The sequence below is a fragment of the Pleurodeles waltl genome, chromosome 11, assembly GCF_031143425.1.
Source record: "Pleurodeles waltl isolate 20211129_DDA chromosome 11, aPleWal1.hap1.20221129, whole genome shotgun sequence".
NCBI classification, from domain to species: domain Eukaryota; kingdom Metazoa; phylum Chordata; class Amphibia; order Caudata; family Salamandridae; genus Pleurodeles; species Pleurodeles waltl.
The window spans coordinates 429,108,929-429,123,958 of NC_090450.1; the positions used below are offsets into that span (position 1 = coordinate 429,108,929).

Consider the following 15,030-nt stretch of genomic DNA (forward strand, 5'->3'; position numbering starts at 1 on the left):
ATTTGCTGGGGGTGTAGAGGAAGGAATCTCTGCAATGGAAAGAATGTATAGAGAAAGAAAATGTGTGTTTGCACAGAGTGATTGCATCCCTTCTGTGTTTAAATCTACGCTACGTAATTATCTCCATAGAGGGAGTAGCCATTGAGAAAAGTCACATGACTCACAATACCATGCTTGTAATCTTGAGCCTGGCGCACCTTTTCAGACACACCCGTACGTAGGCATACTTCTATGGGTGCAGCTGTACTATGTTTTCTTGAAAAGGGCCCTTCATTTTTAAATATTACCTAGCCATGAAATACTGAAGCTGTGATCATACACGAAAAGCACAAAAAGTGTATGGTATCCTAAGGAGAAGCATTTTCACATTTCTCAGTTGTAGAAATTCTGCTTCCTTAACCAGATTCATTGCTCCAACTTCCTTTCATAGCAGAAATTAGCCTCATCTGGGTAGTCAGCTATGCAGCAGGAAATCTGTGCTTGCCTATATCTCTAGTCTGATGGAATATGAAGGAAACTATTATTTGTGTTACAGCACATATGATGGGACTCCTGGCGGCCTGGACTTGCTGATCCCAAAACGAAGAGGTGGGAGGGGTATAACGGACAACAGCTGTTCCCTCCACTTAACACAAATAATACATTCCTCTCTCTCCTACACCCCAATCAAATCACTATTGGTTCAAACTTGTCAAGGGTATACTAAGGAAAAAGCTTTGACCAATTCACATTTGGGGTAAAAAAGGAGGGCGTCAACCTTCATAAGGACATGCAGCAGTGGGTGCTTTGAAAACAATTTGTTAATTTTGGAGCACCCCATGTAGGAAATCAATGTTGATGGGGCTCCAGTTTGTATTTATTGCAGATATTGACAATTGACTTGGCAAATGATTGATGGAGTCCTATGTGAAACATGTCAACAAGATTTTATATCTTGTATGTGATATCTAGGTCAACTTATTTTTAGAAATCCATTTAACATGACCTGTTTAATGGTATTTACCATTTGATGGAAACCATTTAATAGAGTCTTTTTTCACAATTGCCTTTACATTGTGTTTTTTAAATGTGAAACGGTCATTTATCCTGCAAATAGGTTTGTCTGTTATTTTTTCCTTTGAACATTACAATGGTTCTTTTTCAGTCTAAGCCCTACCCTTCCCACATGTCATTGGGTGATGTTCCACTTTTTAAAGTTGCAGTTTAGTTTGGGTCCCTCTCAGCCCCTTTCTCTCTTTTTACTTTGTTTTTTCCCTTATGTTCTTAAGCTCCTCCCACATGCTCCCCTTCCTGCCATTTTCTTTCTTTAATCGATCTTGCACTAGCTAAGAACTTTTTAATTTTACTAAAATTATATATAATATCCTTAGATGTAGGGTCTTTCAGCCACCCCTCTCCTTTCACTGGTCTGCTGTGCCATTCACATTTTTCTCCTGACCACTACAGCATCCAGCATGGGACACTTGGCCAGCCCACTTCAGCCATCTGCTCTGTTCCATGTTAGTGACAGCATTTTGCTTGTGCACTTCCGTGTGTCAGGTATAGAGCTCATCTTGCGTACCAAGTTTGGCACTTCATGTTCATGCAGAGGCTGCTGGTGATAAATGACGTGATGGGCATCGCCCTCCTACCTTGACAGAGAAGAAGGAAGAGAAGAAACACTGAGCAGCTGGGATTAAATGACTACTTGCTGCACGGTGATAAAGTAAGCCGAATCTGTGTGTTTTCTTTGGGGTTTTTTTAGAATGGGGAGAAAGATGGATTTTGGACATTTCCTGCTGTGCATGTGCCAGCCTAGCAAGGTTTTCTTCTACCTGCAGGCTGAAGGTACAGCAGTGACATCATTGCTGAGGGTATGTCTGATTTACAGAGGCATGCATAGGATTGATTTCTGGACCCTTATTGAATGTCCCTTGTAAGAGTTAGCAGAGCTCCATTTACTTTAACAGCTGGGGGCGCGACAGGGCGATTAAAATATTGGAGGAGTACAGTGGGTACCCGTGTGTTTAGTACTGCTTGTGTTTTCACTTTGAAAGAGTTATGGAGCCAAGCCTAACTCTCCTGGTTTATTGCAGCATTGTGGAGTAGACGTCTGGGTTGGCCCAATAAAAGCAATTAACTCATCCCGGACAACAAACAATTTTTTTGTTCAGTTTAAGGTCGAGCGCACAAGCGCTGCCGAACTTTTGTCTCTCTGTTGGGCCTTTAACCATGCCCATATCACGCCCATCACTTTCATTCGTTCAAGGGCTTGCCTTTTAAAATGCCCTTGATTTAATTTGTGAGAGGCATGCACACCTCATGCCTTTTTCGGTATTTAGCCATCCTCGATAGGACAGGCCATTTACTGAAAACATACACAGCTCCATGTTTTCCGCATGATTTCTGGGCTACTTTTTATTTTTATTTCTTACACAGCAGGATCTTGCTCAGAAGTTATCAAGCTCTTTGTATGACTACCAGTTCATATCTATTGTTTATCCAAATGCTCCATGCCGAATTCAAGATTTTACTAAGCTCCACTCGTTTACTTTTGTTTCTGCCCTTTGCACTCCTGGTACTTTAAAGTTAAATAAAGCGCAAACTCAATCTGCCATATTGGAGTGCTTTGCATGAGTACCAGTTACGTTACATTGTTTCCTTTGTCTTCCCTTCGTGAGCCACGAGAGGAACAAACTTCCCTGAACGTTTATTTCAACAAATATTTTATTAGCGACGTAGCTGACAGTGCGATTTTTCTAGCTTGAGAATCATAACATTTCATTTGGAATGATGAAGTCAACCACTGGATGTCAGTGTTGGAGTACAAGCAACATGGAATATTTCTTGCCTTTCAATTAAAACATTAAGGGGTGATGTCCTCGCCTTTGAATTCAACATTTTACTTCACATAGGTAAAAATAAAATGCCGTGATCATGGGGAGAAAGACTTGGTTGTCAATTCCAGATAACAATCGCCCCTTAAAAAGCGGAATTTACATAGTGCTCAGTTGATGACTTATGTAAGTACAAACCTTGTCACAATCTCATTGCTTTGATTTCTAATTCTAAAAAACAAGGCCTGTTCTCTGTTGCTTTTCTGTCTCCTTGAAAACTCTTCCCTGATTTCATATCGTAATTGTTAGACATGACAACCTTAGGGTGGTCACCCCTAACTTTTTGCCTGCCTCCCTCCACTTTTTGGACTTTTGCTGGCTTTTAGACTCTGCGCACTTTACCACTGCTAACCAGTGCTAAAGTGCATATGCTCTCTCCCTTTAAACATGGTAACCTTGGATCATACCCAATTGGACTATTTAATTTACTTATAAGTCCCTAGTAATGTGCACCGTATGTGCCTAGGGCCTGTAGATTAAGTGCTACTAGTGGGCCTGCAGCACTGGTTGTGCCACACACTCAAGTAGCCCCTTTTACCTTATCTCAGGCCTGCCATTGCAAGGCCTGTGTGTGCAGTTTCACTGTCACTTCGACTTAGCATTTAAAAGTACTTGCCAAGCCTAAACCTCCCCTTTCTCTACATATGTCACCCCTAATGTGTGTCCTAGGTAACCCCTAGGGCAGGGTGCTGTGTGGGTAAAAGGCAGGACATGTACTTGTGTAGTTTACTTGTCCTGGTAGTGTAAAACTCCTTAATTCGTTTTTACACTACTGTGAGGCCTGCTCCCTTCATAGGCTCACATTGGGGCTGCCCTCATACATTGGTGGAGGAGGCAGGAGGGGCAGCCAATCGCGTCAGGGCAGGAGCCCTTTAAAACTTTCTTCGGCGCTCGACGCGCGTTGTGGAGGAGGCAGGAGGGGCAGCCAATCGCGTCAGGGCAGGAGCCCTTTAAAACTTTCTTCGGCGCTCAACGCACGTTGTGGAGGAGGCAGGAGGGGCAGCCAATCGCGTCAGGACAGGAGCCCTTTAAAACTTTCTTCGGCGCTCGACGCGCATTGTGGAGAAGGCAGGAGGGGCAGCCAATCGCGTCAGGGCAGGAGCCCTATAAAACTTTCTTCGGCGCTCGACGCGCGTTGTGGAGGAGGCAGGAGGGGCAGCCAATCGCGTCAGGGCAGGAGCCCTTTAAAACTTTCTTCGGCGCTCGACGCGCGTTGTGGAGGAGGCAGGAGGGGCAGCCAATCGCATCAGGGCAGGAGCCCTTTAAAACTTTCTTCGGCGCTCGACGCGCGTTGTGGAGGAGGCAGGAGGGGCAGCCAATCGCGTCAGGGCAGGAGCCCTTTAAAACTTTCTTCGGCGCACGACGCGCGTTGTGGAGGAGGCGGGAGGGGCAGCCAATCACGTCAGGGCAGGAGCCCTATACAACTTTCTTCGGCGCTCGACGCGCGTTGTGGAGGAGGCAGGAGGGGCAGCCAATCGCGTCAGGGCAGGAGCCCTTTAAAACTTTCTTCGGCGCTCGACGCGCGTTGTGGAGGAGGCAGGAGGGGCAGCCAATCGCGTCAGGGCAGGAGCCCTATAAAACTTTCTTCAGCGCTCGACGCGCGTTGTGGAGGTGGCAGGAGGGGCAGCCAATCGCGTCAGGGCAGGAGCCCTTTAAAACTTTCTTCGGCGCTCGACGCGCGTTGTGGAGGAGGCAGGAGGGGCAGCCAATCGCGTCAGGGCAGGAGCGCTTTAAAACTTTCTTCGGCGCTCCCGCAGCGCGGGCGGCGCCCGGGCAAAGCCCGGGCCAAGGGCGGGCCCGTCCTGCGCCCGTCATCGTCCGGAAGAGGCTGGGCTGGGCCACCCCTCTTTCACTTATAGTAAGGGGTGACTGCCCAAATCCTTTACATTTACCTGATATATTTCTTTGGTGTTTCTATTGTGTTGCTAGTGGACTTTTAATGGCCTATCTAGTTTCATCCTGATTTTTCTGTCGTGGACACCTCTCACCCCCCCGTGCGCTTCCCTCGCCTGACATCGCGACCGCTGTGTGGGGGGAGCGTTTGACGGGACAGGACGGGACTATATTACCCAGGTCCCCTTCCACCCCGGAAGCAGAACCAACGCAATTTGCGCACCCGAAGGCGCTATTAAACTGATCCTGCCCCTGGCTGAGCGGGACCGCGCGCGGGCCGCGCCGGGCTAAGCCCGGGCAAAGGGCGGGCCGTTGTGTGGGCCGTTGTGTGGCCGTTGTGTGGCCGTTGTGTGGCCGTTGTGTGGCCGTTAGGGGGCCAGAAGGGGTCGGGTTGGGCCAACTCGCTAAGCTGTTAATTGCTTCTATTTATTCTGATAACGCTTTTGTAAGCTGTATACTTGGGCTCCATTTAATTGAGTTATTGTGCCTTCTGGGAAATACACACCTGCTGTTCCGTGTTATTGTTGATATATGTAGGTGCCCTATACTTTGTTACGATATAAAAGCTCTGTGTAGGGGAGGGCTATAAATACCAAATACTAGATAGTCCATCGAGTATTTTATCAATACTAGTAGTGGTTGTTATATACGTGAGGGTGGTGTAGAATGTCTAAAAATATTTCCACCCTGGATAATTACTTGGTTAAAATGGTGAGCAAGATAAACATAGATAGAAGGAAATCCTTAGGGAAGGAGCCCACCTCAGAAATGTTTTCTTCTGTAGACGATGGTAGCAGTTGCATTATGGTGGATCTCTCTAATATTGAAGCTTTGCCTTTGGAAAACTCAGCCATTTTACCCTTAGTTTTAGAACCACCAATTCAAGACCCATTGGAGCCCCCGAGTGAGCCTGCATTGTCTCACTCTCCTCCTAAGAGAGCTGTTAGAAAATGCAGAAAAACGCAAATTAAGCGGGGAAACATACATCCTTACCAACGATAGAACATGGTCATAGAAGTAATGTAGCTAATAACGAGATTACAATTAATAAGGACAATGTGAATTGTGATCTCTTGGGTCACATCGCTAAGCTATTTGAGGAAAAACTAGACCATATGACTAAACCTCTTATGGAAAAAATTGAATTGTTATCTACGGAGGTATCTAGGTTGGGTGGTCTTTTAGATAAGATGAGTAAGGAACAGACTATGAAACAGTCTGAGCTACCCGCCCAATCCGGTAACTCTGCACAATTGGCTGTAGCACAGAGGTCATGTTTACCAGAATCTAGGGAGCCACCATGTATGGTGGATAGTACCTCTCATATGAAAGCAGCTGCATCTAATATCGTGAGGTACACTCCCCCCGTGAACAGACCAAATCATATTGATCTCCCACCTGATTGTGAACCATATGTCATAGTCCTTTCGAATGTCCCTCAGACCCTACAGCAATGAATTTCCGTGAGGAATCACATGATTCTCTCAAACGGAAATCAGTTGCTTGGTTAAACAAAAATTGTGGTTTCCCCCCACATCTATCCGATCATATAATGTCTACCAGACGGGTACCATGGATCGGAAACGCGAGGAAAAAATTTAAGGGGGGATTGTGTAATTGTTAATTTTAGGCACCCTCAACACATTGCGACTGTTCTTCTTAGAGCAGCTTCTTTGGATATAGAGGAGTCTGATGTGGGTGTGCACCCTCTGGGTTATTTTTATAGACATTTAGCCAGTACATCAGAATTTTCTAAAAAACGCAGACTCTTGACTAATAGAAGTAACACTAATTTTTATATTCCAATTGAAAACAGATTTTCGGTACTGAGTACTTTGGATGAAAACGATTGACTCCCACGAGCAGGGGATTCTATCACAGAAATGTTAGCATATACCCAGATGTGGGAACAAAAACAGAGTATAGAAAACATAGAACCAAAACCTACAGTACCTTTGAGCCCCAGAAATTCAGGGATAGGTAAATTGGCAAACAGCGTTAAATCCCCTTATTCTATTTTGAGTGAGGTAATCAGTTTGGGCGTACCTGATAAGTGCCCCACAGTGACTATGGAGGTTAATGACGTTAGTATAGACTATAACCAAGATAAAGAGCTAAATCCTTTGGTTGAACTAGAGGATGTTACAGAAAAAGACAACCTACCAATAGTATTAGATCCACCCTGTGTAAAAGGGAAAACAAATATTAGACTGATATCTTGGAATATAGCTGGCTTAGCCAGGAACCTTGAGGATGTGGTATGGTGTTCCTATATTGAGAATTACGATATCATATTCCTACAGGAAACTTGGATGGTAGAAACCCCCCATAGGTTAGGGTATAAAACATACTGTTCTTATGCTATTCCTTCAACTAGAGGTAGAGCCTCAGGGGGACTGGTTATCTGGGTTAAAGTGACTCTAGAAATAGATGTCACCCAGTTATCCATCCCCTCTCCGGACCTACTAGGCCTTAAAATTGATACAAGAGGAAAAGAAACTATACATTTAATAAATATATATAATAGACCAGCCCCATCTAACAAGGAATCAGAGGTGGTAGAACTCTTGGATTCCTTTCTAGATTCATTAGGAGATAATGTAAAGGTGTTAGTTGGTGGGGATTTTAACTGTAAATATGAGCCTGTCTTGGGGTTGGAAAAATTATTTGATGAACAAGATGCCGCTAATGATATTCTGCCCTTAGAATCTGCAAGGTCAGCTAAAAGCACAAAAGCCGCCTTACAGATTTTACAGTTGACTGTGGTACATGATCTAAGGGCTTGTAATGGTCGATTTCGATCAGACAGACCAGCAGCTCCAACCTATTTTAAGGGAAATTCCAGGTCATATATAGATTTTGTAATGGCTACCCGGAATATATGAGACCAAATAACTGATTTCAAGATAGACCATAGGACGGAGAGTGATCATTTCCCCCTCCAACTATGGCTAGACTCTCAATCATTTATTATGAGATCCGAAGAAGAGACCCTATTAAATTCCACGGTCGCGGAGCTAGAGGTAACCAATAACAGGCGTGCTCTAAGCTGGCCATATATCTTGGGAACAGAAAAGACGCTGATAAATATTTACAATGTATTTACTGAAACGGTAGGTGACTTACAGTCAGCATTAGTGGGAACACAAGGTGTTCTTGATCTACATCTTAAGCTGGTAGATGCACTAACTCCACTATTGAGTAAAATTTACAAAAAAAAAGATGGTATTAGGATAAGGAACCATCTTGAGACAGCGAACCCATGGTATAATAAAGATTGTCGAATAGCAAAATCAAGACTGATCCAGGCAGTAAAATCCGGGAACTGTTTGAATATAAAAAGCGGTAGACTAGCCTACAAAAACACTATGGCCCAAGCTAAAAAAGCATGGGATGAAAATTTTTGGGAGGATCTCTTGAATGCAGCTAAATTACGGGATCAGAGCACGTTCTGGAATTTAATCGCTAAGGGAAATAAGCAGGGTAGATCAACAAAGGATATTTTCCTAGATGAAAATACTTGGTGTGATCACTTCACTAAGCTCTATGCTAACAAAAAGGAGAGTTTGCCCCTCGGGGACTACGAGACAAACTTAGAAACGAGTATTGCTCCATTAACTTTTAGTTTAGAAGAAACTAATAAGGCTTTATTAGCTGTGAAAATGGGCAAAGCCCCAGGCCCTGACAAAATTCCCGGCGATCTACTAAAATATGATGTGGATGTGTGGGGGCCTTATATAAATTACCTGAGTAATTCCATTGCGGCAGGCACACCGATCCCCGATTCATGGAAAGGGGCAGAAATCATAACAATTTTTTTAAAAGGTGATCGCTATGATCCAAGTAATTACCGCCCAATAAGTTTAATAGATATTTTTCAAAAGACATATGCGAGACACATTTTAAATAGGCTTTTAGATTGGATTGAAGAGACTAAAATATTAACCAAATATCAGGCTGGCTTTAGAATAAAAATCAGTACGGTTGACCAGGTGTTTAGGTTTATGTGCATCTGTTGGAAGTATATAAACATAAGGGAGGGTAGTCTCTATGTGGCATTTGTGGATCTAAGGGCCGCCTTTGATCTTGTTCCGCGCAATTTGTTGTGGATTACATTAAGGAACATGGCGGTCCCTGGGGAACTACTTAAAGAACTTATCAAGCTTCACACAGGGAACTATGCAAAAATTAGATGGGGAAAAGAAGGAGAAACCTCAAGGGCCAGACCTGTAGACCGTGGTGTGCGCCAAGGTTGCGTGTTAGCACCCACACTCTTCTCATTATATGTTAATGCTATTCCGAGCTATTTAAGGAATTGTGTACATGACTCCCCGAAGCTAGGTGGTGAGCCGGTTACGGCATTATTATTTGCCGATGATACCATCCTTATTTCTCAAACTCCGAGAGGTTTGCAAAATTTGGTGGATTCTTTCCAGAAGTATTGTGTGGGGAAGGGGCTATAAATAAATCCTACCAAAACTAAGTATATGTCCATAAACCCCAAGAAATCCTTCAGGATTAATCTGTCCTTGGAAAATCAAAAACTGGAACAGGTAGGGAGTTTTAATTATTTGGGGTTAATGCTGGATAGTAACCTGTCCTGGAAAGGACAGATGGATAAAAGCATCTTATCCCTTAAACAAAACTCAATGCCTATTTTAAAAGTACACGGAGCTAGTTATTCTAAAGCAATCTCACCGGCTCTTGAAGTATATAAAGCGAAGGCCCAATCGGCCGCCCTTTATGGTGCTGAACTCTGGGGCTACTATTGTAACAATAATTTTGGAAAAACGGAAAACCACTTTGTACGAAGGCTACTTAAAATACCGACAAGAACTCCTCTAGTCCCTGTCTTCCTTGATATTAACCTTAAAAGAGCAGACTATCAAGCATTATTAAGACCACTGCTGTACTGGGTCAGGTTATGGGTAACCCCGGAATTGAGTGATTACAAGAGTGGATTGACTGAATTAACTCAGATAGATGGTCATATGAATACCCCTTGGTTAAAATATGTATCTAAGTGGTATGAGAGATTAGGTTTATCACACCTATGGGAAGTTCCTCAGAATATGACAACATGTACAAGGAAATATGTAAAGGACACCTTTTGGTCTTATGTCAACGGAGAGCTATTGCATAGTTCATCGATTGGTATTCTGACTTTGAATTTTTTGAACATAAAAGATACACCTAAATTCGAACAATTTTGGGATGAGATCGGTCCTCCACTGGCAAAAACACTATATCTACAGTTTAGGTATGGGGTCTTACAGATTAATGCTTACACATGCAATTGGGGAGGGGTAAAAGGTTGTGAATTGTGCACTCTCTGTACTTTAGGGGCTAAAGAAGATGTTGTTCATCTACTCTTCTTTTGCCCAGTATACAAGAAACCAAGGGATTGCTGGATCAAACCCGTTTGTAAATATGTGGGGGTTAGATCCTACAAAGAAGCAGAGCGCATATTTCAGTCTAATACTTCACGATTAGTGGTGTTTGGCACGAGTAGATTTTTATTTAATGTGTACCTTATTAGAAAATGACTTGGTCACAAGCTGTAATATTTTGTTAGGTGACCCGCTCTTTCCCTTCCTTGTAAAGGTATATGATGCACTGTTTCTTCGATCCAAGTTAATTATTTTTTTAGTTCTGGCTTTTAATTAATTTATAAACTGTTATTTATACTTTTACATGCGTTACTGCTTAATCATGGAGACTTCCATATATTTCTTGTCAACTGTATGTATTGTATTTTATATTTAATAGTGAAATGTATACATGTATGTTGTATTTATCTCTTGTCTTGACTTTTATGGCAATATTTGCCGAAATAAAGTTTAACGAACATTGTTGAAGTGGTAGCTGCTAATCTGAAGGGAGTAGGAAGGTCATATTTAGTATGGCCAGAATGGTAATACAAAATCCTGCTGAATGGTGAAGTTGGATTTAATATTACTATTTTAGAATTGCCACTATTAGAAAGTGAGCATTTCTCTGCACTTAAATCTTTCTGTGCCTTACAATCCACGTCTGGCTAGGTTTAGTTGACCGCTCCTTGTGCATTCATTCAGACACACCCCAAACACAGGGTACTCAGCCTCACTTGCATACATCTGCATTTTGAATGGATCTTCCTGGGCTGGGAGGGTGGAGGGCCTGCTCTGACACAAAGGACTGCCACACCCCCTACTGGGACCCTGGCAGACAGGATTGAACTGAAAGGGGACCTGGTGCATTTATAAGCCACTCTTTGAAGTCTCCCCCACTTCAAAGGCACATTTGGGTATAAAACAGGGCCTCTGCCCTACCACCTCAGACACTTGCTGGAGAAGAAACCTGAACCAGAACCTGCATCCTGCAAAGAAGAACTGCCTGGCTGCCCAAAGGACTCACCTGACTGCTTCCTACAGAGGCCTGCTGCCTTGCTTTTGCCCTGCTGCCTTGCTGAACTCTTACCTTGCTGCAGAAGTGCTCTCCAAGGGCTTGGATAGAGCTTGCCTCCTGTTTCCTGAAGTCTCAGGACCAAAAAGACTTATTTTTTTCAACTGGACTCCTTGTGCAGCGAAAAATTAGACGCACAGCTTGCTCCGCGGTGAAAAATTCACTGCACGCCGACTCGGGACGACGCTCTCGACTTCGCAAGGAAAAGATCGGCGCCTGCGGTGCGACCGGAACTTCGACGCACGGCCCTCCTGGACAACGCCGCCCGACTTCCAGAGAGGAAATCGACGCAGCACCTGCTGTGAGGGAGAAAATTCCACACACAGCCCACCCGAACGACGTGCAGCTGGACTACAAGCCCAGGATTCCACGCACAGACCCCGGGGCATCCGAAAACCACGTGACCCACAGAGGAAACTGTCCGCACGCCGGAAATCGACGCAACGTCTTCCCCGTGAGAAAAATAATGATGCAAGTCCGTGTGTGAAGGGGCGAAACCGATGCACACCATTTTCCATGCATCTCCTCCTCTGCGGTCCTTTGCGGAGATTTTTCACTCCAAACCAGGTACTTTGCGCTTGAAAGAGACTTTGTTTGCTTCTTAAAGACTTCAGACACTTCATATCACTTTTCAGTGATATCTTTACAATTTCCTATTGCATCTTTTATCGTTTTGACCTGCAAATATCCAGAGAAATATTATCTATTTTTCTAAACACTGTGTGGTGTATTTTTGTGGTGCTATATTGTGTTGTTGTATGATTTATTGCACAAATACTTTACACATTGCCTTCTAAGTTAAGCCTGACTGCTCAGTGCCAAGCTACCAGATGGTGGGCACAGGATAATTTGGATTGTGTGTGACTTACCCTGACTAGTGTGAGGGTCTTTGCTTGGACAGGGGGTAACCTGACTGCCAACCAAAGACCCCATTTCTAACAGTAATTAGATATGCCGTTGCTCACTTGCACGCTATAATAACCTTGTGTTATAACTAGTATTCTCAGTTCCATAACATGGTATTTGGGAACCTTTTTATGTACGAAAATTGCAATAGTGCAAAAATGGTTTTACATTTTATTTTAAAATATCTATCCATAACAAAAATTAAAACATATAAAGATAGTGCTGCTCTTCTTAAAATTCCTATTTTGAAAGATAAATAGTGCACCAGTGGGTAACTTTTGGAAAATAAATGCAGTTGCTACTTTTAGGCAGAGTGGTTGTTGCAGAGTCTTGCAATGAAATGCAGCGTCAGCCTCCACCCTATCTTCAAGCAAGTGAGACAAAAAAACAGGAGATAGTATCAGCTGGGAGAAAGCAAAAAGAGACATTAATATCAAGGATACAGGCTACTCAGAGTTGAGTGCCCTGTAGTAACCATCAGCTTTGGAGGCACAATCAAGACAATAGTGTCAAGCAACGGTATGGACAGGCCAGCCTGTACATCTAACCCATAGAAATGTTCCTGAGAAAAGCAGGATTAGTAAAGGAAGACATGAAGTGCTTCTGGTAGATCATTACTAAACAATGACTCAAAGTAAATGGATGCAGGACAGCAAAAGTTTCATCAAGCACCCTTCTAACTAAACAATCTAGACTTCTCATGCATTGTACTCCAAACAGAGCTTGTATAATATTTAAGACTAGTGCAGAACCGTAAAGAATAACTGAATCAGTGGAGATTGAACTCCATAATGAGTCAGAGAAAAGGCAAACCATGTTCTACAATACAACATTATAGTTGTGACATGACGATAGCACAGCAGCATAATGTTTTATATATGTATATATATATATATATAGAGAGAGAGAGAGAGAGAGAGAGAGAGTGTGTGTGTGTGTGTGTGTGTGTGTGTGTGTGTGTGTTTGTCTCCAGTTATGCATTTACAATGCCAATAGCTGTAACTCAAGGACATGCAAGACCTACTGCATTGCAAATGCTTGTTATTTAGTGCAAATGTGATGTGAATTTTGTTAGGAGCTGTGCTTGGTTTGTGCCAACATTGAGCTCTGGCACTTACATTCATCAATAGATGGCGTGGCTCCATATTGCATGCATTTCCTAAATCGGCTACAAAATGGATTATTACTTCGGCCTGGTTGTTGCCATTATAAACACGTTTAGATAAATATGCTGAACTCAATCTTATTTCGAGCTAAAGAGTGCGCAGGGCATGGTTTTGCAAGAAACCAACTAGTATTGCTAAACATGAAGAAGTAAATGCATATTTCTGTGTAAGAAAATGGAACAAAAAAAAAAAGAAAATGAATTCCTACAAAGCAGTTGTGTATGTGTGAGTGTGAATGTGTGAATGTGTTAAAGGGAGTATTGATGCTCTTGTATGACACCCTTTCAGTCAGGTACATCTGCTAGCTGGGCTGCCACATGCTGCTTCTGGTCCTTTATGACACTACGTACGTAGATATATATCTTAGCAGCACGTACAGTGAGCACCCTTGCTTCCTGGTTTGGAGGGCGAGGGGAGCTACCAGTAGCTCTAGAAGAGGGCAAGGCACTAGGCAGTGACAGGTGCCTGCTGCAGCTCTTTTAAACACATTGTGAAAACAAATGGTTTTAACCCCTTTAGTGTGTGCGTCGGCCTACCTCCCTGGTGCGGGTCACAACCAGTGGCCGACACCAGGGAGGGCGTCACACCCGAGGATTTTTTTTTTTTTAAAACCCTGGGAGACATGGAAGAGCTTCCATGTGTCCACCCGCCCCTTTGTGACATCCGGCGCGCTGACGTCACAGTGTTGTTTTCCCCATCGGAGCAGGAAGCGGCCCTACGGCCCCAAACGGCCTTCCCCATGTTCGGGAAGCCCTCCTATGAAAGGGGAGACTCTCCCATTTCATACAAGGCCTTCCTGAACGTGTTTCCTGGCCCCCAAACGCCACTAGACGCCAGGGATTTCACTAGGGGGGGGTCGGCCCCCATAGGAAAATGGGCCGGACACCCCCCCCCGAGCCATATATATTTTTTTTAAATAAGGAAATTGACAGGGGGTTGCCCATAGGCAGGGCGACCCCCTGTGGGGCCATATTTTTTAAAATTTAATGTTGGGGCCCCCTGGTGGGGCATGATCGTGCCACCCTCAGGGGCTAATTTTTTTTTTTTAATCATGAAATTGACAGGGGGTCGCCTGTAGGCAGGACGACCCCCTGTGGGGGCAATTTTCTTTTAGTAGTTGTAGGGTTTCCCTGGGGGCCATTTTGGCCCCCAAGGAAACCCTACAACTACCACACACAAAAATACAGATATATATATATAGATATAGATATATCAATCCATGTAGATAGATATGTCTATCTACATGGATATATCTATAGATAGATCTATATATATATATCACTTTTGTCAGTGCATGTGTGGTTTCCCTGAGGGCTGCAATCGGCCCCCAGGAAAGCCAGACCCACCTATAAAAGTGATCTATATATATATATATATTTGCCACCAGTTGTCTTGCAGTTGCAGCTTGCATCTTCAAAGCAGTGCACATACTTCAACTGACGCATTTCAACTGTAGCTTTTAGGCAGCAATAAAGAAGTCAATCAATCAATCAATCAATCATAGTATTTATAAAGCGCGCTATGTACCCGTCAGGGTTTCGAGGCGCTGAGGGGGGGGGGAGCGCTGCTGATTTAGCGGTCGAAGAGCCAGGTCTTGAGGAGCCTTCTGAATGTGAGGAGGTCCTGGGTCTGGTGAAGAGATGTGGGGAGAGAGTTCCAGGTCTTGGCGGCGAGGAAGGAGAAGGATCTGCCGCCGGATGTCTTGCGCTGGATTCGGGGTACGATGGCGAGGGCGAGGTTGGCGG

At 43.8% G+C, this 15,030-nt stretch overlaps 1 protein-coding gene across 1 annotated transcript in view; it reads right to left on the reverse strand.

Moving 5' to 3' along the window:
• The window catches only part of RBP2 (retinol binding protein 2), a 67,689-nt gene that overhangs the window by 35,493 nt on the left and 17,166 nt on the right, over nt 1-15,030 (reverse strand). The gene's annotated exons all lie outside the window — the stretch shown is intronic.